Raw genomic sequence first — 24959 nt, 5'->3', positions numbered from 1 at the left:
TCCTAGAGGAAAACATAGGCAAAACACTGTCTGACATAAATCACAGCAGGATCCTCTATGATCCACCTCCCAGAGTATTGGAAATAAAAGCAAAATAAACAAACGGTACCTAACTAAACTTAAAAGCTTTTGCACAACAAAAGAAACTATAAGCAAGATGAAAAGACAGCCTTCAGAATGGAAGAAAATAATAGCAAATGAAGCAACTGACAAAGAGTTAATCTCAAAAATATACAAGCAACTCTTGCATCTCAATACCAGAAATATAACTGACCCAATCAAAAAATGGGCCAAAGAACTAAACAGACATTTCTCCAAAGAAGACATACAGACAGCTAACAAACACATGAAAAGATGCTCAACACCACTCATTATCAGAGAAATGCAAATCAAAACCACAATGAGTTACCATTTCACACCAGTCAGAATGACTGCTATCCAAAAGTCTACAGGCAATAAATGCTGGAGAGGATGTGAAGAAAAGGGAACCCTCTTACACTGTTGGTGGGAAAGCAAACAAATACAGCCACTATGGAGAACAGTGTGGAGATTCCTTAAAAAACTGGAAATAGAACTGCCACATGACCCAGCAATCCCACTGCTGGGCATATACACTGAGGAAACCAGAATTGAAAGAGATATGAGTACCCCAATGTTCATCACAGCACTGTTTATAATAGCTAGGACATGGAAGCAACCTAGATGTACATCAGCAGATGAATGGATAAGAAAGCTGTGGTATATATACACAATGGAATATTACTCAGTCATTAAAAAGAATGCATTTGAATCAGTTCTAATGAGGTGGATGAAACTGGAGCCTATTATACAGAGTGAAGTAAGCCAGAAAGAAAAACACCAATATAGTATACTAATGCATGTATATGGAATCTAGAAAGATGGTAACGATAACCCTATATGCAAGACAGCAAAAGAGACACAGATGTATAGAATAGTCTTTTAGACTCTGTGGGAGAGGGAGAGGGTGGGATGATTTGGGAGAATGGCATTGAAACATGTATATTATCATTTGTGAAATGGATTGCCAGTCAGGTTCAATGCATGAGACAGGGTGCCTGGGGCTGGTGCACTGGGATGACCCAGAGGGATGGGATGGGGAGGGAGGAGGAAGGGGAGTTCAGGATGGGGAACACATGTACACCCGTGGTGGGTCCATGTGAATATATGGCAAAACCAATACAATATTGTAAAGTAATTAGCCTCCAATTAAAATAAATACATTTATATTAAAAAAAGAAAAGACATTGATATGAATAAAGGCCTTTAGACAACACTCTTAACTAAATAGCAGCAAAAAATTCATCAATTTTTTGTGTATATCAAAAAGATTACACACAGTCACCTGATTTGATTAAATCATAAAATACCAGAAATGTTCACCATGTGAAATAATGCATCATCTTACTTGAATGAGTGGGGGGGGGGGGGGGGAAATACATGATACTCTAAATGCATGCAGGAAAAAAGGGGTTTGACAAGACTTAACACCCTTCAATGATAAGATAACCCAACAGTCTGGAACTAGAAAAAGAAAATCCTCAACATATAAAAGATTGGCATGAAAACTGCATATTTAATCTTGTGCTTAATTGTGAAAATCTGAATGCTTTTCCTCGAAGTACAGAAAGAAGTCAAAGATGCCCACTTCCACCCATTCTGTTCAACACAGTGTTGAGGGTTTCAGCTAGAGCAATTAGGCTAAAGTATCAAAAGGTATCTAAGTTGAAATAAAATGAGTAAGCTCATCTATTTATTGATGACATTATATTATCCTAAATATTCCTAAAGATCATACACACAATTAAAGTTAATAAATAGGGTCAGCAAAGTTGTAAGATACAAAATAAACAACAAAAGTTGTGTTCTTTACCCTAGCAATAAACATGTTAAAAGAAAGTTTAGAAAACAATTCTATCTATCATAACATAAACAAAATACTTTGAAAAATTCCAACTAAGAATATGAAACATTTATACAGTGAAATCTATCAAACATTCCTGAAATAAAGAAGATAAAAATAAGTATCGTTATACTCCATGTTCATGGATTGGGATAATAATATTCTTATGATAATAAGAATATCCAGAAGTATCTACAGAGTCAATGAATTCCTTATCAAAATTCCCATGATTTTTTCTGCAAAATAGGGAAGCATACTCTAAAATTAATGTTGAATCACAATGGAATTTAATCTTCAAATAGCAAAACAATTTTTCATCCTTTCTTACTTCAAAACTAATTATATATATATATATATATAACTAATTAAAGTAGCTTACATACAAAGAGACAAATAGATGAATTAAATAGAATAGAGGAATCATAAAGGAATCCTCACGTGGATGATTATGTGATTTTCAGCAAGGTTGCCAAGACTATTCAGTAAGGAAAGGACACTATTTTCAATGAATCATGATAAGAAAACTGAATTTTGGAATGCAAAAGAAGAATGTGGAACCATTATCCATACAACATTTAAAAATTAACTCAAAATTGATTAAAAGCTTAAAAATAAGCTGCTGCTGCTGCTAAGTCACTTCAGTCGTGTCCAACTCTGTGCGACCCCATAGACAGCAGCCCACCAGACTCCCCCGGCCCTGGGATTCTCCAGGCAAGAACACTGGAGTGGGTTGCCATTTCCTTCTCCAAAGCATGAAAGTGAAAGTGAAAGTGAAGTCGCTCAGTCCTGTCTGACCCTCAGCGACCCCATGGACTGCAGCCCTCCAGGCTCCTCTGTCCATGGGATTTTCCAGGCAAGAGTACTGGAGTGGGGTGCCATTGCCTTCTCCATAAAAAATAAGCACTGAATCTATAAAACCCTTGGAAGAAACAGAGAAGAAAAGCTTTATTACATTGAGCTTAGCAAATATTTGTGGGTGTGACAACAAAAGCACAAACGACAAAAGGAAAATTAATTTTTAATTAAATAAATAAAAAGAAATTGTGTGTCTAAGAATATTCTCAGTAGATTAAAGAGAGAAAATAATATAATTAGAAAAAATATATATCTTATGAAGGAAAATATCCAGAAGGTATAAATAAATCTTAGCATTAAAAAATATTTTTTCAATAACAAAGATTTAAAAACAACAAAACCAAATTAAACAGGAGTGGAAAATTTGAGTACATATTTTTCTAAGATGTATAGAAATACCTGATAAGCACATGATAAGATGGCTAACATCATTAGTCATTAAGGAAATCCATATCAAAACCACAATGGAATAACCCTTCAAAGTTGGAGTGCCAGTATAGAAAAAAGAAAGAAATAACAAAAATAGCAAAGAAAGAAAGACTATCGTTGGTAAGGTGTGGAGAAGCTGAAATCTTTGTTCACTTCTGGTTAGAATGTAAAATGGTAAGCAGGTATGAAAAGCAATATGTGATTCCTCTAAAACTTGATCATAGTATGACCTTATGATCCAACAATTATGCTCTATGTATACATAAAAATAATTGAAGTCAGAAAGTTGAACAGATATTTGTATTACATCATGTTCATAGGAACAGAGTACTTCTTAAATGGGCTATATACATAAAATAGAATATAATTTGAATTTAATAGTAAGTTCTGGTACATGCTACAAAATAGATGAACTCTGCAAACAATTACTGAAATAAGTCAAACACAAAAAGAAAAATATTGTATGATTCCACATTTATGAGGTACATAGAACAAATAGATTTAGCCACTGCAATACCACTTCTCTGCTTGCCATTGAACTACAGCCAATCCTCCCAACCCTGCAGTGGCTCACTACTTCCTGACCTACAGCTTCTCCATGTGCCCCACTGTCTCCTCTCTTCCTCCTGAGGTGTGAATGTGTGGGACCAATTAGGCGATCTTTAACTGGCCTGGGAGGAGCAATTTGACTGGCAGTTGACAGTGAACAGTTAGGGAATGCTTTTACAATGACCTTAACCTGTTTGCAAGAATTTGGGCCGTACCATTTTACTAATTTAAAAGTAATCAACAAGAATAGTTCAAGATGGTGGAATAGAGGGACATATAATCATCTTCTCCTGCCAGAGTACCAAAATCCCAACTAGATGTTGAGCAACCACTTCCAGGAAGATGCTGGAACTCACCAAAAAGATACCCCACATCCAAGGACAAATGGAAGCTGCAATGAGATGGTATAATCACGATAAAATCAAATCCCATACCCGCTGGGACTGAAGAGCAATAACACCAAAGAAGTTCACACACTAGTGTGAAGGTTCTGAGTCCCATATCAGGCTTCCCAGACTGGGGATCCAGCAAAAGGACTAGAAATTCCTAGGGAATCTGACTTTAAAAGCCGGAAGAAATGGATTGCAGGACTTTCACAGGACCTCCAATCTTGGAGGGCACAAACAAAACCATGTGCACACCAGGACCCAGGGGAAACAAGCAGTGATACCACAGGAGTCTGAGCCAGGCTGATGTGCGAGTATTGGAGGGTCTCTTGTGGAGGCATGGCTTGGCAGTGGCTTATAGCAGAACGTTAGCACTGGTAGCAAGAGTCCTGGGAGGTGTCCCTTGATGTGAGACCTCCTGGAGGTCACCATTAGCCATACAATAGAGCCTGTAGCCCTACCACTCCACTTGCAGAAAGCAAAGACGAACTAAAGAGCCTCTTGTGAGTGTTTAGTCACTAAGTCATGTTTGACTCTTTGTGATTCCATGGACTGGAGCCTGCCAGGCTCCTCTGTGCATGAGATTTTCCAGGCAAGAATACTGGAGTTTTAGTTGAAATTTTCTTCTTCAGTGGATATTCCCAACCCAGGGATCAAACCCAGGTCTCCAGCATTGTAAGTAGATTCTTTACCACTGAGGAGCTTACCAGCAGGAGAGCTTCTTGATTAGAGTGAAAGAGGAGAGTGAAAAAACTGGCTTCAAACTCAACATTCAAAAAACTAAAATCATGGCATCCAGTCTCATCATTTCTTGGCAAATAGAAGAAGAAAAATTGGAAGCAGTGGCAAAGTTTATTTTCTTGGGCTCCAAAATCACTCCAGACAGTGGACTGCAGCCATGAAATTAAAGATGCTTGCTTTTTGGAAGGAAAGCTATGACAAACCTAGACAGTGTGTTAAAAAGCAGAGACATTACTTTGCTGACAAAGGTCTGTATAGTCAAAGCTACGATTTCTCCAGTAGTCATGTATGGATGTGAGAGTTGAACCATAAAGAAGACTGAGCACTGAAGAGTTGATGTTTTCAAACTATGGTGCTAGAAAAAACTCTTGAGAGTTCCTTTAACTGCAAGCGGATGAAATGAGTCAATCCTAAAGGAAATCAACCCTGAATATTCACTGGAAAGACTGATGCTGAAAATGAAGTTCCAATATTTTGGCTACCTGATGCAAAGAGTTGACTTGTTGGAAAGACGCTGATGCTGGGAAAGATTAAGGATAGGAGGAGAAGGTGGCGGGGGGAGGGATAGCATGGGGACAGAGGATAAGATGATTGGATAGCATTATCAACTCAATGGACATGAATTTGAGCAAACTCCAGGAGATAATGAAGGACAGGAAAGCCTAGTGTCCTGCAGGCTGTGGGTCACAAAGTGTGGGACACGACTTAGAGACTGAACAACAGCAACAGAGCAGGTAGACTCCAGGTCTGGATCACCTCAGCCCAGACAACTAACAGGGAGAGAGCACAGCCCCACCCATCAGCAGACCACTAGATTCAAGTTTTACTGAGCACCACTCTGCCCACCAGAGGAGACCCAGTTTCCCCAACCTCCAGTCCCTCTCATCAGGAAGTTTGCACAAGCCTCTTAGCCTCATCCACCAGAGGACAGAGAGAAGAAGCAAGAAGAACCACAGTCCTGCAGCCTCCAGAAAGAAAACCACAACCAGCAGAGGAAGCTAAACTTCCAAAGTTATTTTATGAGTCCACCATCACTCTGACAAAGATACCACAAAAGTAGAAAATTGCAAGCTAATATCCTTGATGAACATAGATATAAAAATTTTGAACAAAATCCAGCAATCCATATCCAACAGTACATTAAAGAGATTACACAACATGATAAAGTGGGATTCACACCAGGGATGCAAGGATTCTTTAGCATTCACAAATCAATCAATGTGATATACCATGTCAACAATCTAAAGAATAAAAACCATAAGATCATCTCAATATATGCAGAAAAAACTCTTGACAAAATTCAGCACCCATTTATGATAAAATCTCTCCAGAAAGTGGGCATAGAGGGAATATGTCTCAACATAATAAAGTTATATATTACAAACCAACAGCTAGCAAAAAGCTGAAAGCAATCTCTCTAAGGTCAGGAACAAGATAAGGAAGTCCACTCTCACCAGTCTTATTCAACAGAGTTTTGAAGTCCTAGTTATAGCAGTCAGAGAAGAGAAAGAAGTAAAGTGAAGTTGCTCAGTTGTGTCCAACTCTTTGCAACCCCATGGACAGTAGCCCACCAGGCTCCTCCATCCATGGAATTTTCTAGGCAAGAACCCTGGAGTGGGTTGCCATTTCCTTCTCCAGGGGATCTTCCCAACCCAGGGATCAAACCTGGGTCTCCCGCATTGCAGGCAGATGCTTTACTGTCCAAAAAGACAGGGAAAGAAGGAAAGGGAATCCAAATTGAAAAAGAGGAAGTTAAATTGTTAAACTGTCACTGTTAAGAGATGATGTGATACTATACATAGAAGGTTCTAGAGACGGTGCCAGAAAACTTGTAGAACTTATCAACTGGATTTGGTAAAGTTGCAAGTTACAAAATTAATACACAGAAATCTGTTGCATTTCTATATACCAACAGTGAAAAATTAGAAAAAGAAATTCAAGAAACAATTCAATTTATTATCATATCAAAAAGAGTAAAATACCTAGGAATAAGCCCACCTGAGGAGACAAAAGACTGTACTGGGAAAACTAAGATCTGATGAAAGAAACTGAATAAGACATAAACAGATGAAAACATATACCATGTTCATGGATTGCAAGAATCAATATTGTCAAAATGACTATAATACCCAAGGCAATCTACAGATTCAAAGCAATCCCTATAAGTTTATCAATGGCATTTTCCACAAAACTAGAACAAAATATCTCAAAATTTGTATGGAGACACAAAGCAATCGTGAGAAAGAAAAATGGAGATGAAGGAATAAGGCTACATGTCTTGAGACTGTACTATAAAGCTACAGTCATAAAAACAGTATGGTACTGACCCAAAAATAAAGATGAATGGAACAGGATAGTACATCCAGAAATAAAAACATAAACCTATAGCCAATTAATCCACGACAAAGGAGACAAGACTACACAATGTTGGAAAGAAAGTCTCTTCAACAATTGGTGCTGGGCAAACTGGACAGCTGTTTGTAAACAATGAAATTAGATTAATTCTGGATACAAAAATAAGCTGAAAATGGATTAAAAACCTAAATGTGAGACCTGACACTATAAAACCCTTAGGGGAAAACATAGGCAGAACACTCTCTGACAAAAATCACAGCAATATCTTTTTCAATTTTTTTTCTTCCAGAATAATGAAAATAAAACCAGAAATAAACAAACAGTATCTGCATTAAACTTAAAAGCTTTTGCACAGTAAAATAAATAAATAAAATGAAAAGACAAACCAGAAATTGGTAGAAAATATTTGCAAATGATGTGAGTAGTAAGTTGGCACTAGTAGTAAAGTACCCTCCTGCCAATACAGGAGACATAGGAGATGCAAGTTTAATCCCTGGGTCAAGAAGATCCCCTGGAGGAGGGCATAACAATTCACTCCAAAATTCTTACCTGGAGAATCCCCATGGACAGAAGTGTCTGTCAGGCTACAGTCCACAGGGTCACAGTCAGACATGACTGAAGCAACTCAGCATGCACTCCAAAATTTGCAAATAGCTGATAACACTAACAGCATCAAAATAACCCACCCACCCCCCAAAAAAAATGGGCAGAAGACGTAAATGGACACTTCTCTAAAGAAAACAAACTGATGGCCAATAGACATATGTAAAGATGTTCAGCATTGCTAATTATTAGAGAAATGCAAATCAAAACTATAGTGAGATATCACCTCACACCAGCCAGAATGAGTATCATCAAAAATCCACAAACAATAAATACTGGAGATGATGTGGAGGGAAGGGCACCCTCCTACACTGTTGGTAGGAATGTAATTGGTACAGTCACCATGGGGAACAGTACACAGCTTCCTTAGAAAACTGAAAATAGAGTTAATATATGATCCTCCAATCCCATTCCTGGACATATATCCAGAGTAAAACATGATCTGAAAGGGTACATGTGCCCCAATATTAATCGCATCACTATTTACAATATCTGAGACATGGAAGCAACCTAAATGTCCATCAAAAGAGGAACAGATAAAGAAGATAAGTTACATATACACAATAGACTATTACTCAGCCATTACAAAGAATGAAGCAACGCCTTTTGCTTTAACATGGATGAATCTAGAGAGTGCCATACTGAGTGAAGTCAGGCAGAGAAGGAAAAATATTGTATGGCACCCCTTATGTGTGGAATCTAAAACAAAATGATACAAATGAATTTATGTACGTATAGTTTATGGTTGCTGGGAGGAAGAGGTAGTTAGGGAGTTTGGAATGGCCATGTACACACTGCAATGCTTAAAATAATTAACCGAGAGGGACCAACTGTATGGCACATGTTACTCTTCTCAGTGTTGTGCGGCAGCCTGGAAGAGAGGGGGATTTGGGGGAGAGAGAATACATGTATATGTATGTCTGAGTCTCTTCACTGTTCACCTGAAACTTTCATAACATTGTTTGTTAATCAGCTATACCCCAGTACAAAATAAAAAGTTTGTTCGTTTGTTTTTTAATGCATTGAGACAGAACCAAGGTTAGCAGAGCTGTGTGGAGAAAAGGACAGAGAATTATTGTTTATATGGTGAGATGTTTCATATTGGGATAATTAAAATGTTCTGAAAATAAACAGTGGTGATAATTTACAAAAATGTGCATGTACTTAGTGTCGCTGGATTGTACAACTGAAATTGTTAAAATCGTAAATCTTGTTAAAAGTCAAAGCGAAGTCATTCAGTCGTGTCTGACTTTTTGTGACCCCATCAACTGTAGCCCACCAGGCTCCTCCATCCATGGAATTTTCCAGGTTAGAGCACCGGAGAGGGTTGCCATTTCCTTCATCCAGGGGATCTTCCCGATCCAGGGATCGAACCCGGCTCTCCCGCATTGCAGGCAGAAGCTTTACGATCTGAGCCAGAAAATAAATGTATTAAACTACATTAGTAATACCACTTACCAAAAGAAACAAGTCATCATGCAAATACTTAGACCAAAGGAAATCTAAGAACATTTATAACATCACCTGTAATAAAAAATGCAATTGAATATTATCTAAAGACTATCTCATCAGAGTATTACTAACACTTTATTACCTATTATAAAATTATAAATGTGTTTTATAATTAATGGTAATAATAATAAACTCCAATATAAAGAAAACAACTTGAAAATCAATATCAAAAAATTTAAAATTACACATTAATTGTTTGAAATTTTAAGAATTTCTTATGATTCCATGTTAAATGCACCACATTTCATATTAATGTACTCAATTTCTACTCAGTATGTTCACAACTGACAAATTAAAGTGTTTCCACATTACAGGTACACCTAACAGACATTTCAAATTTGTTTCCAGATCCCTGCAATAAAGCAAATATGGCAATAAAGAGAATCATATACAGCTTTTTTTGTTTGTTTCCTAGTACATATAAAAGCTATGTTATATTCTACTATATTCATGTAAGTGTGTAGGAGCATTGCTTCTAAAAATGTACATAGCTTCATTTAAAAATACTTTATTGCTGAAAAGTTCTAATCATCACCTGAGCCTTCAGAGAGAGTCATAATCTTTTGGCTCAGTTGGGGACTGTGAAATACTGTAAGAATTACCAAAAGATGACATATACACAAAGTGAGCAATGCTATTGGAAAATTGGCGCTGATAGACTTGTTCAACACAGGGTTGCCAGAAAATTTCAAATTGAAGTGCAACAAAGTGAACACAATAGAAAGAAGTACTCCAGCATTTTATGCACTTACTGAATTACAAAATATAAGATATATGATTCCATAACACTTTAGAGTCATAATAACATTGGAATAACTTGAATAAAAATATTTGTTTCTTTTCACACCAAATTGACTCTTAACACATCTGTAAAAGTATCTAAAGACATTCATTTTCAGAACTTTTTCTCCCACTCTTGGCCTATGACCAATCTGAGATGTTAGTGACTTAACCTCCATTAATGGACTTTCCAAGGTGAACACACACAATATAAATGTTATACTGAATTTCCAGTTAGAGGAGGCCAGGAATTGTGGTTGCTGGAGAGTCTTCATGGAATTATCGAAAACATCAAGTGCAGGGGTGAGAGATGAATATATGTATTTGTAAAATTTTCTTTTTTTTTTTTTTTGCTCAACAACAACAAATTTATTTTGGTGCAAACACTAAAGTTCTATTCTCTTAATAAATTTCAATCATACAATGCAGCATCATCAACTATAGTCACTGTGTTATACATTAGATATATATATCCCCCAGCCCCTAGCAAACACCATTCTTTTCTTTGTTTTTATGAGTTCAACTTTCTTTCTTTTTTTTTGGCCGTGTGGCATGTGGGATCTTAGTTCCTCCACCAGGGATCAAACCTGCATCCCCTGCATTGATTGGAAGGCAGATTCATAACCACTGGACCACCAAGGAAGTCCCTATTGAAGTCCTTCTGGAGAGTAAATTTCCAGGAGAAGAATTAACGGGGAAAAGGTCATGGATATTTTTATGTTTCTGGACCCCTAAAGACAAATCATTTCCTATAAGATAGTACTAATACCTACTGTCTCCAAGAACTTATAATTGCTTTAGTTTCCCTTCAATTTTAAGAATAAATATAAAGGTAGAGAATGAAAACCTTCTTCCTGTTCCAGTTTTTATAGTTCCTACACACATCTTTCCTGGAGACCATGGTATTCATTTCTCATATGATTTAGAGTTTCTCATGAACAAGCCAGCAAAATGAATGCATGTAAAGAGAGCATACTAAACACACCATTCTTTTTTTTTTTTTTTTTTAACCCTCCTCCCTCCTCCCTCCCCATACCATCCCTCTGGGTCGTCCCAGTGCACCAGCCCCAAGACAGCAGGATCCTCTATGACCCTCCTCCCAGAATATTGGAAATAAAAGCAAAAATAAACAAATGGGACCTAATTAAACTTAAAAGCTTCTGTACATCAAAGGAAACTATTAGCAAGGTGAAAAGACAGCCTTCAGAATGGGAGAAAATAATAGCAAATGAAGCAACCGACAAACAACTAATCTCAAAAATATACAAGCAACTCCTACAGCTCAACTCTAGAAAAATAAATGACCCAATCAAAAAATGGGCCAAAGATCTAAATAGACATTTCTCCAAAGAAGACATACAGATGGCTAACAAACACATGAAAAGATGCTCAACATCACTCATTATCAGAGAAATGCAAATCAAAACCACTATGAGGTACCATTTCACACCAGTCAGAATGGCTGCGATCCAAAAGTCTACAAATAATAAATGCTGGAGAGGGTGTGGAGAAAAGGGAACCCTCTTACACTGTTGGTGGGAATGCAAACTAGTACAGCCACTATGGAGAACAGTGTGGAGATTCCTTAAAAAACTGGAAATAGAACTGCCTTATGATCCAGCAATCCCACTGCTGGGCATACACACTGAGGAAACCAGAAGGGAAAGAGACACATGTACCCCAATGTTCATTGCAGCACTGTTTATAATAGCCAGGACGTGTAAACATGTAAAATTTTCAAAGTGGTGTCAATCCTAATAATCTACTGTGAAGAAGTAGTGAAACACAGTGAGATTAGTGTTATAGTCAATAGTTGATATTATTCATAAACTTCTTTTTTGGATTTCATTTACTAATGAAAATATGATCACCTTCCTATGAGCACAGTAGTTAGCATGGTTTCAGAGTAAATTTAGTATTTTTGTGCACATTTAACTTATATGAATTTGCTATTTTCAATTAAACTGTTTCTTGTCTCCATCTTATGCAAAAATATAAAATGGAGCTTCTAATAAAGGCAAAATTATAATTACATAATTTGAGACATTTCTGAGTCAATAAAGCATTTTCTAAATTTCAGATCATCTTGTGCAAATTAGTCAAGTATTCTTAAAAATATCAATAGCAGATATATTACAGTTACTCAGGTTTTTTTCCAAACACAAATTGTACTAAGTGTATTTCATCCCTGTGTTTAATTTTTGCATCTTATTTTTTTAAGTTTCCATACATATCACTAAAATACCAATGGAATAATAATAACATCTTCATTTGTAATCTAGGATACTTTGCTAAAATCATATAGGAATGAATACTAGAACATTTTGTGAACCATACCAGCTGATAAATTTTGAGATGACAAGGGTATAGATGAAAGTGACATGGTTATGTAGATATTGCTGTTAATGGTGATGATGAAGAAGGTAAACTACTGTTCAGTGATAACTTATTCAAGGCATGTGTAATGTAACCAGTATACATTTTCTCATACAATCTTGTAATAACTCTTTTTTCTAGCGTAATTAAGGGATCACCCACTCAATGGACGTGAGTTTGTGTAAATTCCGGGAGTTGGTGATGGACAAGGAGGCCTGGCGTGCTGTGGTTCATGGGGTAGCAAAAGAGTTGGACACGACTGAGTGACTGAACTGAAGCTACAATTGACAAATAAAAATGGTATATATTTATGGCATACAGATTGATGTTTTGATATATGTACACATTCTGAAATAATCATTAAATCAATGTCATTAACATATAGTTCAACCTAGAGTTACCTTTTATTTCTGTTTAAGTTTCTTTTTTTTTTTAAGGTAAGAAAGTTTCTGCTTTTATTGAAAATTTATATATGACTCAGTATTGTACTAAATAAACATATAACCATTTTCACAAAAAATGACAGTGCTATGTTAGAGAAGAAAATATTAATTGGATTTACTCAATAATGGCAAGACAAATTTTATCAATACAGAATAAATAATAACAGCATTCTTGAGCCAATTTTGAGACCCAACAAAATGTGGGAACCAAGCTAGATGTAATAAATAATTATACAGAGAAAAAGATGGTGCATTCTCAGATGATAAGACTGTCTTTGTAAACTGATGCATGTCAATTAGTCCCATTCTTACTGCTCACCTTCAAATCACAGGACTTGTCTCAGGCTACGTTAAAAGGCCACCCTCTGAAGAAAGCAGAGGAGAAGTACTCTTATTATCTTTACAGTGAAATGTAAAATAACTGCAGAAAATCCCACTGGTAAACAGAACACAGTTTAATAAGTAAATTGAATATGATCTAACTATAAAATTTAGGTAACAGACTCAGTGTTACATATGGCAGGACTGGAAAAAAATCATTCATGACATTTTCTTTATCCCTCCCTCTTAAGCCCCCTCCCACCCCTCATTATGCTATTAACAACAACATCAACAACAACAACAAAAATGTTTTAAAATGTTCCTCCAACAAAAAATGAGGGAAAATAATGAGGGAAGAGTTTTCTTTCTTTGAACAGTTTCTTGAACACTCCCAATACCAATCACTCACAAGATGTCTGTGCAAATCTACTTCACATGTTTAAGTTTCTTAGTACTTATCTTCCTATCACTTTTTAAGTGTGCAATAGACTATTGTTTACTTTTCACTATTGTTTACTATTTCCGTTGTTCTGCATTAAATCTACAGAACTTTCTCATCTTGTATGATGGAAGCATTTCAGCCTTTGACCCAAATCTCTCTATTTCTAACTCCCTTTAGGCTTTCTACTCTTTGGTTCAGTGAGCTTGACTATTTTAGATTTCAGGTAAAAGTAAATTCAAGCAATATTTGTCCTTCTGTGTCTGGCTTATTTTACTTCACATAATGTCATCTAGGTTCATCCATGTTGCTGCAAATAGAAGTATATTATTTTTAAGGCTATGTAATATATAAATTATATACATATATTTTTTCCATTTAGAAAAATCAATGTATTTATTAACAGACAATTAGTAGGCAATGGCAACCCACTCCAGTACTCTTGCCTGGAAAATCCCATGGACGGAGGAGCCTGGTAGGCTGCAGTCCATGGGGTCGCTAGGAATTGGACACGACTGAGCAACTTCACTTTCACTTTCCACTTTCATGCATTGGAGAAGGAAATGGCAACCCACTCCAGTGTTCTTGCCTGGAGAATCCCAGGGACAGGGGAGCCTGGTGGGCTGCTGTCTATGGGGTCGCACACAGTTGGACATGACTGAAGCGACTTAGCAGCAGCAGCAGTTATTGCAGACAGTGCTGAAATAGGCATAAGAAGATATCTCTTCTCTTTTATATCAAGAATATGAATATGCACTCTTATGAATGCATATTAATTCATTTCCCTTGATACATATTTATAGATGGATGGCCAGATGTGTTTTTAATATTTTGAGAAATCTTCATACTATCCATAATGGTTGTATCAATTTACATTCCCACCAACCTGAAGAAGGATTCCCTTTTCTCCACAAGCTTGGCAACACTTCTTGTATTTGTTCTTTGATATTAACCATTCAACCATGTGAATTATATTTTATTGTGATTTTTATATGCTCAATTATAGAGGCTCATAGAGTTAAATTCATTAATCCCAGTTTACATGTCTGGCAGAACTAGGCTTAGATATAATTTTGACCATAAACTATATATAGCATGCTTACTCAGTAAAGCCTAGTAAACTGATCTTTAATATGAATCCAAGCTCAAAGTATATACATAGTAATCATTTTCATTTCTCTCTCAAGATATTAGCCTGCCCATTTTCCTAGTTTTCTATTTAATAATATGACTCATTATTGTGGAATTTCATGAAATATATAATTTAGAAGCACACACAAAAAAACTAGATAATTGTAATGCATCCACTATCTCTAATAATACATGAATAATTTCTATAAGATAAACTTTTAGTTTAGAAAATACATTGTTGCTTCAGATATGTCTCAAATGTAGCTGTAGCTATTTTACCTTTAGGTTCTGTGTATTATAAGCTGCATGTACAAATACTGTGTATGCTAGATCTTATAAATTTCATGCTTTACATTCTGTGTACAATTAAAAATACATACTAAAATATTTATAATATCAATCCAAAATCACTAAAGTAATAAAAATTATATACTTTTGGTCCTTTTTAGTAGAATCTATTGTATAAAAACTTGCAAAAGTATGGAATTTTAAGTCGTGTTCCATTAAAGGATACTGTGGAGAATTATGCTTGGCTGGACCCCAGAGATATTGTTCTGGTGATTCAGAATATTTGAAAGCCATTTTACAATACTGTAAATTCTAAATAACTACTGGCAATGCAACCTAATTATTATCTATGGATATTCAGGTACAAGTATGACCAAAAATTTCAAAGAATTTAGGAAGTCTTTATGGTGACAATAAGTTCAAAACTCTCTGAAAACTAATCTTGCATCTTTTTTTTTTTTTTTTAAACAAGATTTCTGTCTCTCTGGTGAGTAAGGAATTTTCCTTTGAAAAATGGCAACCCTTTACATTATTTCAGGTATCTTGCAAAGAGAGGATATGACCCATGTATATCTGATCAAGAGTTTGTTTTTGTTTGTTACAACTAGACCATTAAAAAAAAAAAAAAAAAACTAGACTAAAATATTTTATAAAACTTCTAGCAAAGCCAATTTAAGGTTTCCCTGATGGATCACACCAAATATCCCAGATATATTAGTAATCAAAAGTTATTTCTTTGAGACTACTTTTGGTCAAAAGCAAAGTTGTACAGGAAAAGAAAATCTCAACTTCAAAAACCCACACCATTGTTTCACTCATGGTGGTCATCTCAAGAGATATGCCACTTGATCAAGGTGTAGTTTTAAATAATTCACTGCACCCCTGTAGAAAGGAGTTTTCACTGTTTTAAAAATAAGACTGCATTTGAAAATCTATTTCTTCTATAAATACAAGAATCAGTAGTATGTGCGTTTTTCTTCAGTTTAATTTTCAATTGAATAAAGTACAGAAAAAATCTATTCAAGGAATTAATATATATTGAATTTAGGTAATGGCAATTTGCAGTTCATTTTGATATGGGCAGGCATTGAAAGACTATTCATTAGATTTCCCTCATCATGATGTAGGGATTAACTGTATAATTATTCTGAATATATACATTTACAACCTGATTTTCAAAGGAGATAATATGGCTATATCTCTGTCATAAATAACTTATCAGATCAGATCAGATCAGTCGTTCACTCATATCCGACTCTTTGCGACCCCATGAATTGCAGCATGCCAGGCCTCCCTGTCCATCACCAACTCCCGGAGTTCACTCAGACTCACGTCCATCAGGTCAGTGATGCCATCCAGCAATCTCATCCTCTGTCGTCCCCTTCTCCTCCTGCCCCCAATCCCTCCCAGCATCAGAGTCTTTTCCAATGAGTCAACTCTTCGCATGAGGTGGCCAAAGTACTGGAGTTTCAGCTTTAGCATCATTCCTTCCAAAGAAATCCCAGGGCTGATCTCCTTCAGAATGGACTGGTTGGATCTCCTTGCAGTCCAAGGGACTCTCAAGAGTCTTCTCCAACACCACAGTTCAAAAGCATCAATTCTTTGGCGCTCAGCCTTCTTCACAGTCCAACTCTCACATCCATACATGACCACAGGAAAAACCATAGCCTTGACTGGACGAACCTTTGTTGGCAAAGTAATGTTTATGCTTTTGAATATGCTATCTAGGTTGGTCATAACTTTCCTTCCAAGGAGTAAGCGTCTTTTAATTTCATGGCTGCAGTCACCATCTGAAGGGATTTTGGAGGCCCCGAAAAATAAAGTCTGACACTGTTTCCACTCTTTCCCCATCTATTTCCCATGAAGTGATGGGACCGGATGCCATGATCTTCATTTTCTGAATGCTGAGCTTTAAGCCAACTTGTTCACTTTCCACTTTCACCTTCATCAAGAGGCTTTTTAGTTCCTCTTCACTTTCTGCCATAAGGGTGGTGTCATCTGCATATCTGAGGTGATTGAGATTCCTCCCGGCAATCTTGATTCCAGCTTGTGTTTCTTCCAGTCCAGCGTTTCTCATGATGTACTCTGCATATAAGTTAAATAAACAGGGTGACAATATACAGCCTTGACGTACTCCTTTTCCTATTTGGAATTGGTCTGTTGTTCCATGTCCAGTTCTAACTGCTGCTTCCTGACCTGCATACAGGTTTCTCAAGAGGCAGGTCAGGTGATCTGGTATTGCCATCTCTTTCAGAATTTTCCACAGTTTCTTGTGATCCACACAGTCAAAGGCTTTGGCATAGTCCTTACAAATAGCTGTGAAAAGAAGAGAAGTGAAAAGCAAAGGAGAAAAGGAAAGAAATAAGCATCTGAATGCAGAGTTCCAAAGAATAACAAGAAGAGATAAGAAAGCCTTCCTCCGTGATCAGTGCAAAGAAATAGAGGAAAACAACAGAATGGGAAAGACTAGAGATCTCTTCAAGAAAATTAGAGATACCAAGGGAACATTTCACGCAAAGATGGGCATGAAATAAAGGACAATAAAGGACAGAAATGGTATGGACCTAGCAGAAGCAGAAGATATTAAGAAGAGGTGGCAAGAATACACAGAAGAACTGTACAAAAAAATCTTCACGACCAAGATAATCACGATGCTGTGATCACTGACCTAGAGCCAGACATCCTGGAATGTGAAGTCAAGTGGGCCTTAGAAAGCATCACTATGAACAAAGCTAGTGGAGGTGATGGAATTCCAGTTGAGCTATTTCAAATCCTGAAAGATGATGTTGTGAAAGTGCTGCACTCAATATGCCAGCAAATTTGGAAAACTCAGCAGTGGCCCCAGGACTGGAAAAGGTCAGTTTTCATTCCAATCCCAAAGAAAGGCAATGCCAAATAATGCTCAAACTACCGTACAATTGCACACGTCTCACATGCTAGTAATGGCACCCCACTCCAGTACTCTTGCGTGGAAAATCCCATGGACGGAGGAGCCTGGTAGGCTGCAGTCCATGGGGTCGCTAAGAGTTGGACACGACTGAGCGACTTCACTTTCACTTTTCACTTTCATGCATTGGAGAAGGAAATGGCAACTCACTCCAGTGTTTTTGCCTGGAGAATCCCAGGGACAGGGGAGCTTGGTGGGCTGCCGTCTATGGGGTCGCACAGAGTCGGACACGACTGAAGCGACTTAGCAGCAGCAGCAGCAGTACACGCTAGTAAAGTAATGCTCAAATTCTCCAAGCCAGGCTTCAGCAATACGTGAACCGCAAACTTCCAGATGTTCAAGCTGGTTTTAGAAAAGGCAAAGGAACCAGAGATCAAATTGCCAACATCCGCTGGATCATCGAAAAAGCAAGAGAGCTCCAGAAAAACATCTATTTCTGCTTTATTGACTGTGCCAAAGCCTTTGACTGTGTGGATCACAAGAAACTGTGGAAAATTCTGAAAGAGATGGCAAAACCAGATCACCTGACCTACCTCTTGAGAAACCTGTATGCAGGTCAGGAAGCAGCAGTTAGAACTGGACATGGAACAACAGACCGGTTCCAAATAGGAAAAGGAGTACATCCAGGCTGTGTATTGTCACCCTGCTTATTTAACTTCTATGCAGAGTACATCATGAGAAACGCTGGGCTGGATGAAGCACAAGCTGGAATCAAGATTGCCAGGAGAAATCTCAATCACCTCAGATATGCAGATGACACCACCCTTATGGCAGAAAGTGAAGAGGAACTAAAAAGCCTCTTGATGAAGGTGAAAGTGGAAAGTGAAAAAGTTGGCTTAAAGCTCAACATTCAGAAAAAAAAGATCATGGCATCTGGTCCCATCACTTCATGGGAAATAAATGAAGAAACAGTGTCAGACTTTATTTTTTGGGGCTCCAAAGTCCCTTCAGATGGTGACTGCAGCCATGAAATTAAAAGACACTTACTCCTTGGAAGAAATGTTATGACCAACCTAGATAGCATATTGAAAAGCATAAACATTACTTTGCCAACAAAGGTCCATCTAGTCAAGGCTATGGTTTTTCCAATGGTCATGTATGGATGTGAGAGTTGGACTGTGAAGAAGGCTGAGTGCCGAAGAATTGATGTTTTTGAACTGTGTTGTTGGAGAAGACTCTTGAGAGTCCCTTGGACTGCAAGGAGATCCAACCAGTCCATTCTGAAGGAGGTCAGCCCTGGGATTTCTTTGGAAGGAATGATGCTAAAGCTGAAACTCCAGTACTTTGGCCACCTCATGCGAAGAGTTGACTCATTGGAAAAGACTCTGATGCTGGGAGGGATTGGGGGCAGGAGGAGAAGGGGACAACAGAAGATGAGATGGCTGGATGGCATCACTGACTCGATGGACGTGAGTCTGAGTGAACTCCGGGAGTTGGTGATGGACAGGGAGGCCTGGCATGCTGTCACTCATGGGGTTGCAAAGAGTCGGAAATGTCTGAGCAACTGAACTGAACTGAAATGAACTACAGTTGGAAAGAATTTAGAATACAAGAAAATAAAAGTAAAAATTAAATGAATAAGATAAAATACCATCAGTGTTTCTCTAACACAGAAGATTTAGAGATCTGGAAAGCTATAAAACACACGCTGTTTGTCAGGGCTTAAGTGATTCTTGAAAGCTATAAGGAGTGTGATAGATATTCAGGCATAGGGTTTACATTAATGATGGCATTCAGAAACTCCTCTCTTCAGAGGAGGCAGAAGAGAAAGAATATGCTTACACATTACATGACATAGATTCATTCTAGATGTTACAACAGATGAACCAACGGATGCCTTCCCACATGGTACTAGTGATAAAGAAACCTCTTGCCAATATAGGAGATGTTAGAGACATGGTTTCGATCCCTGAGTTGGGAAGATTCCCTGGAGGAGAGTGTGGGTACCCACTCCAGTATTCTTGTCTGGAGAATCCCATGGACAGAAAAGCATGGCAGGCTATGGTCCATGGGGTCAAAAGAGTTGGACACAGCTGAAGTGACTTCATGCTATGCAGGAACCAACTAATGTTTTTGACTTAAGTGAAAAATTTCTTAATTGCCTTAAATAGTTACTCAGAATTCTACAGTGTATGCATTTATACTGATATCCTATGCATATATCTTTAATATGACATCAAATTTTGATATTAATTTAGCTTTAATTTAGTGTAGGTCAGTAAAACATACTTATCCTAGTGATATAGTAAAAAATAATTTTAAAAGTAATTTTAAAGATTTCTTGGAAACAGGTGAAAAGTGTTTCGTTTTCAAATTTTAATCAGTGGCTCAAAAGGAAGATTTTTTTTCTGTAAAATTTGTAACATCAGTCCATCTTTTAAGAACTGTAACATTTAAAATAATATAACAAAAATAGCTTATCATTTTATATTTAACTCACTTGCTTTTGTGTCTGCCTTTAGGAAAAATAGTATGAATAACCCATGGAAACTTATAATCAAACATCAACTGATTTCATCTTATTGGCGTTGTTCCCCTCTTCAAGATTTGGCATGTTTCTTTTTATTCTCATTGTTCTCGTTTTCCTAATAACTCTGTTTGGCAACCTCTTTATGATCCTTCTCACCTTTCTGGACATCCATCTCCACACACCAATGTAATTCCTACTTAGTCAGCTCTCCTTCATTGACCTAAATTAGATCTCCACCATTGTCCCTAAAATGGCCTGCAATTTTCTGCTTGGAAATAAGTCTATCTCCTTCATTGGATGTGGAATGCAGAGCTTCTTCTTCATGACTTTAGCAGGTACAGAAGCATTGTTGTTGACATCTGTGACTTATCGTTATATAGCCATTTGCTTTCCTCTTCACTATTCCATCAGAATCAGCAGAAGAGTGTGTGTGTTGATGATAATAGGATCATGGATGACAGGCTCTATCAACTCCTGCACCCACACCATATATGTCTTCCAGATCCCTTATTGCAAATCTAGGGGCCATCAATCATTTCTTCTGCGACCTCCCAGCCATGTTGACTCTGGCCTGCATTGACACCTGGACCTATAAGTACACAGTGTTTGTGAGTGCCATCTTCTTCCTTCTATTGCCTTTCATTGGTATTGCCTGTTCCTATAGTCGTGTTCTCTTTGCTGTTTATCACATGCAGTCAGTTGAAGGGAGGAAGAAAGCTTATTTAACCTGTAGCACTCATCTTACTGTGGTAACTTTTTACTATATGCCCTTTGCTTACTCTTATCTACGTTCAAGATCCCTTCGAACTCCAACAGAGGACAAGGTTCTGGCTGTCTTCTTTACCATCCTCACCCCAGTGCTCAACCCTATTATTTATAGCCTGAGAAACAAGGAGGTGATGGGAGCCCTGAGAAGATTAATCAAGAGAATCTGTTCTGTGAAAAATGTAGCCACATCTTTATGTATAAGTACCTAGACCTTGTGTGTGTGTATATATATATACACATCAGTGGACAGTGATTTAAAATAGTGTTTTATCACTGTTCCAGTCATTAAATTCAAGGATTAAAATTAATCTAGAGGATAAAAAATTTACTCATATCTAGACAATATTATCTTGTAAATATATATATATGTATGCATGGAAGTATCTCATTATACATACACATATATATGTATATGTATAATTTCAAGCCTTATCCTTTTACTTCATGGTATATTTTTCCTAATCAATTTCAAACACATTTATTTTTCTATGTAAAAAATAATTTTGATTTTTAAATTGTTTTAATTTTAATTTTAAATATATATTTAATCGGGTATTCAAAATACCACCCAATTGCACTCATCTCACACATTGGCAAAGTAATGCTCAAAATTCTCCAAGCCAGGCTTCAACAGTACATGAACTGTGAACTTCCAGATATTTAAGCTGGATTGAGACAAGGCATAGGAACCAGAGATCAAATTGCCAACATCCATTAGATCATTGGAAAAGAAAGAGAGTTTCAGAAAAAAACATCTACTTCTTCTTTATTGACTACTCCAAAGCTTTTGACTGTGTGGATGGTAACAAGCTATGGAAAATTCTTAAAGAGATTGGAATACCAGACCACCTTACTTGCCTCCTGAAAAAAATCTGTATGCAGATCAAGAAGCAAAAGTTAGAACCAGACATAGAGAAACAGACTGGTTCTAAATTGTGAAAGGAGTATGTTAAGGCTGTATATTGTCACCCTGCTTATTTAACTTATACACAGAGTACATCATGCAAAATGCCAGGTTGGAAGAAATACAAGCTGGAATCAAGATTACCAGGAGAAATATCAATAATCTCAGATATGCAGATGCCACCATCCTTATGGCAGAAAGTGCAGAAGAACTAAAGAGCCTCTTGATGAAAGTGAAAGAGGAGAGTGAAAAAGTTGGCATAAAACTCAACAATCAGAAAACTAAGATCATGGCATCCAGCCCCATTACTTCATGGCAAATAGGTAGCGAAACAATGCAAACAGTGACAGACTTCATTTTTTTGGCTCCAAAATTACTACAGATGGTGAGTGCAGCCATAAAACTAAAAGACAATCACTCCTTGGAAGAAAAACTATGAAAAACCTAGACAATATATTAAAAAGCAGACACATTACTTTCCCAACAAAAGTTCATCTATTCAAAGCTATGGTTTTCATAGTAGTCATGTGACAGTTAGACTATAAAGAAAGCTGAAGAATTAATGCTTTTGAACTGTGGTATTGGAGAAGACTCTTGAGAGACCCTTAGACTGCAAGGATATCCAACCAGGCCTTCTGAAAGGAAATCAGTCCTGAATATTCATCAGAAGGGCTGATCCTGAAGCTGAAGCTCCAATACTTTGGCCACAGGATGTGAAGAACTGACTTATTGGAAAAGACCCTGATCCCGGGAAAGATTAAAGGCAGGAGAAGAAGGAGATGACAGAGGATTAGATGGTTGAGTTTGAGCAAGTTCCAGGAATTGGTGATGGACAGGGAAGCCTGGCGTGCTGCAGTCCATGGTGTCTCAAAGAATCGGACAGGACTGAGTGACTCAACTGACTGACAGATGAGCAACCTAAGGAAGTTTATTAAAGGCCAGTTATGAAAAGAGCATTCTTTAACAGGCTATATACCCTTATCTGCTGTTTTGTAAGACACACTCAAGTACTTCTGTTCAGATACCAGTTTATTTAACCCTGTGGTGTACTTTTTTAATAGCATCAGTGTAGTATTAAAACAAGCAAAGATCCTTTTGAGTGTGAGAACCTAGGCAAGCACACATGCAACATTTTTAGCTACTTTTGCCCTAAATGTACAATGTCCTAAGAAAGCGAGGTTGAATGAATAGAAAGGGAATGGCATTAAGCAAACCAGGAAAATGATGGTAGTGTCTGTGTGTGTGTGTGTGTGTGTGTGAGTTATCATTGAAAATAGAGTGGGGATGTCTATTATGGGCTCCTTGTCCATTTCAGGTTATGAATAATAGAAGAAATAAGGAGATATGAATCTATTGCTGACCCTGACACATCATGGACTAGGGGAAAAAACTATATCTTAGACTTACTTAGCTAAAAAGCAAGATGGGAACCTTGTATCCTAAAATATCAGTAAATAGTGAAGGCAAGAAAAGCTATCTTTCTCTGCTCTTCTAGGTTCTTGACTAAGATGTCCTCTGTAACACAGGTCAGTTTAACAGGAAAATAAGAAAAAAAATTAATGTCATGAATACCTCCTATATATATGGGGGTGAGCCAGGAAAACTGAATAACTCCATTTTTTACTCCAAACTACAATTCAGACATTGACAGTTTTTTTTACTTACAATAGTTTTAGTAGACCCCATGGTGTTCTGCACTCTCTCAAGTGTTTGAAATGTATTTTTACAGCTGCTCACTGCAAGCAAATCATATCCCTGAGAATGGAATGTCAAAAAAGGAATAAAGAAAACTGGCTAAAAATCATGAGCCTAAAGTTGTGACCTGAGAATACTATAGAGATTTAGCAGAAACAAACAAGCAAACAAAACTCCCAAACAACATACATGTGCTTAGTCACTCAGTCATGTCCAACTCTTTGTGACCCCAAGGACTGTAACCTGCCAGACTCCTCTGCCCATGAGGATTCTCCAGGCAAGAATAATGGAGTGGATTGCCATGCCCTCCTCCAGGGAATCTTCCCAACCCAGAGACTGAACCCAGGTCTCCCACATTGCAGGCAGATTCTTTACCATCTGAGCCACCAGGGAAACACATACATACACACACACATACAAAAAACATCCTGATCTGTGAATGTGAAAAAAAAAAAAAAAAAGATCAATCAAAGCTGCATGATCTATAGAGCAGTAGCTAAAAATGTCACTAATGTATTAAATTTTGATTACCTTTCTAAGTTAGGCTGAGTCTCGTGAAAGTGGGGAAAATTAAAAAAAAAAAAAGAAAAAAGAGGCAACAGATCCCAAATATATTCGCTTGGTTAAACCCATGTCAACAAACTAATAATTAATACTAATCTAGTTGCAGTTTTAATTTCTCCAAGGAATGTAATCTTAACCAGTCAGTCTGGAAGCATCTGGTAAGAATTAATCAAATCATCTGCCTGATAGAGTATCACTCACCAAAAGGATGTTGACCTTGATGGAAATAGTCCACTCTGCCTGAAAAACTTCCTTACCTAGCTTTCTTCTGCTATAAAAGGCTTCAATTTTGTATGACATCCTGAAGCTCCTTTATATATTATTGGTGGGATTCTGACCAATTTATGAAATGATGAATCAAGTAAATTAGGAGTTTCAAATTACTCACTTGAATTTTGATTTTTCACACTCTAATCTGGCATTTGCAATCTGATTCTTTCAACCAGAATTCTCCACTGAGAGCAACAGAGAAAGAGCTACCC

At 37.2% G+C, this 24959-nt stretch overlaps 1 pseudogene; it reads left to right on the top strand.

Moving 5' to 3' along the window:
• Positions 1-20559: 20559 nt before the first annotated feature.
• Positions 20560-21523, top strand: LOC113896287 (annotated as a pseudogene).
• The last annotated feature ends 3436 nt before the right edge of the window (positions 21524-24959 follow it).

The sequence above is a fragment of the Bos indicus x Bos taurus genome, chromosome 7 (genome assembly GCF_003369695.1).
Source record: "Bos indicus x Bos taurus breed Angus x Brahman F1 hybrid chromosome 7, Bos_hybrid_MaternalHap_v2.0, whole genome shotgun sequence".
Classification (NCBI taxonomy): Eukaryota; Metazoa; Chordata; class Mammalia; order Artiodactyla; family Bovidae; genus Bos; species Bos indicus x Bos taurus.
Note: the sequence above shows the minus strand (reverse complement) of the source record. Positions and strands in the feature narration are given on the sequence as shown.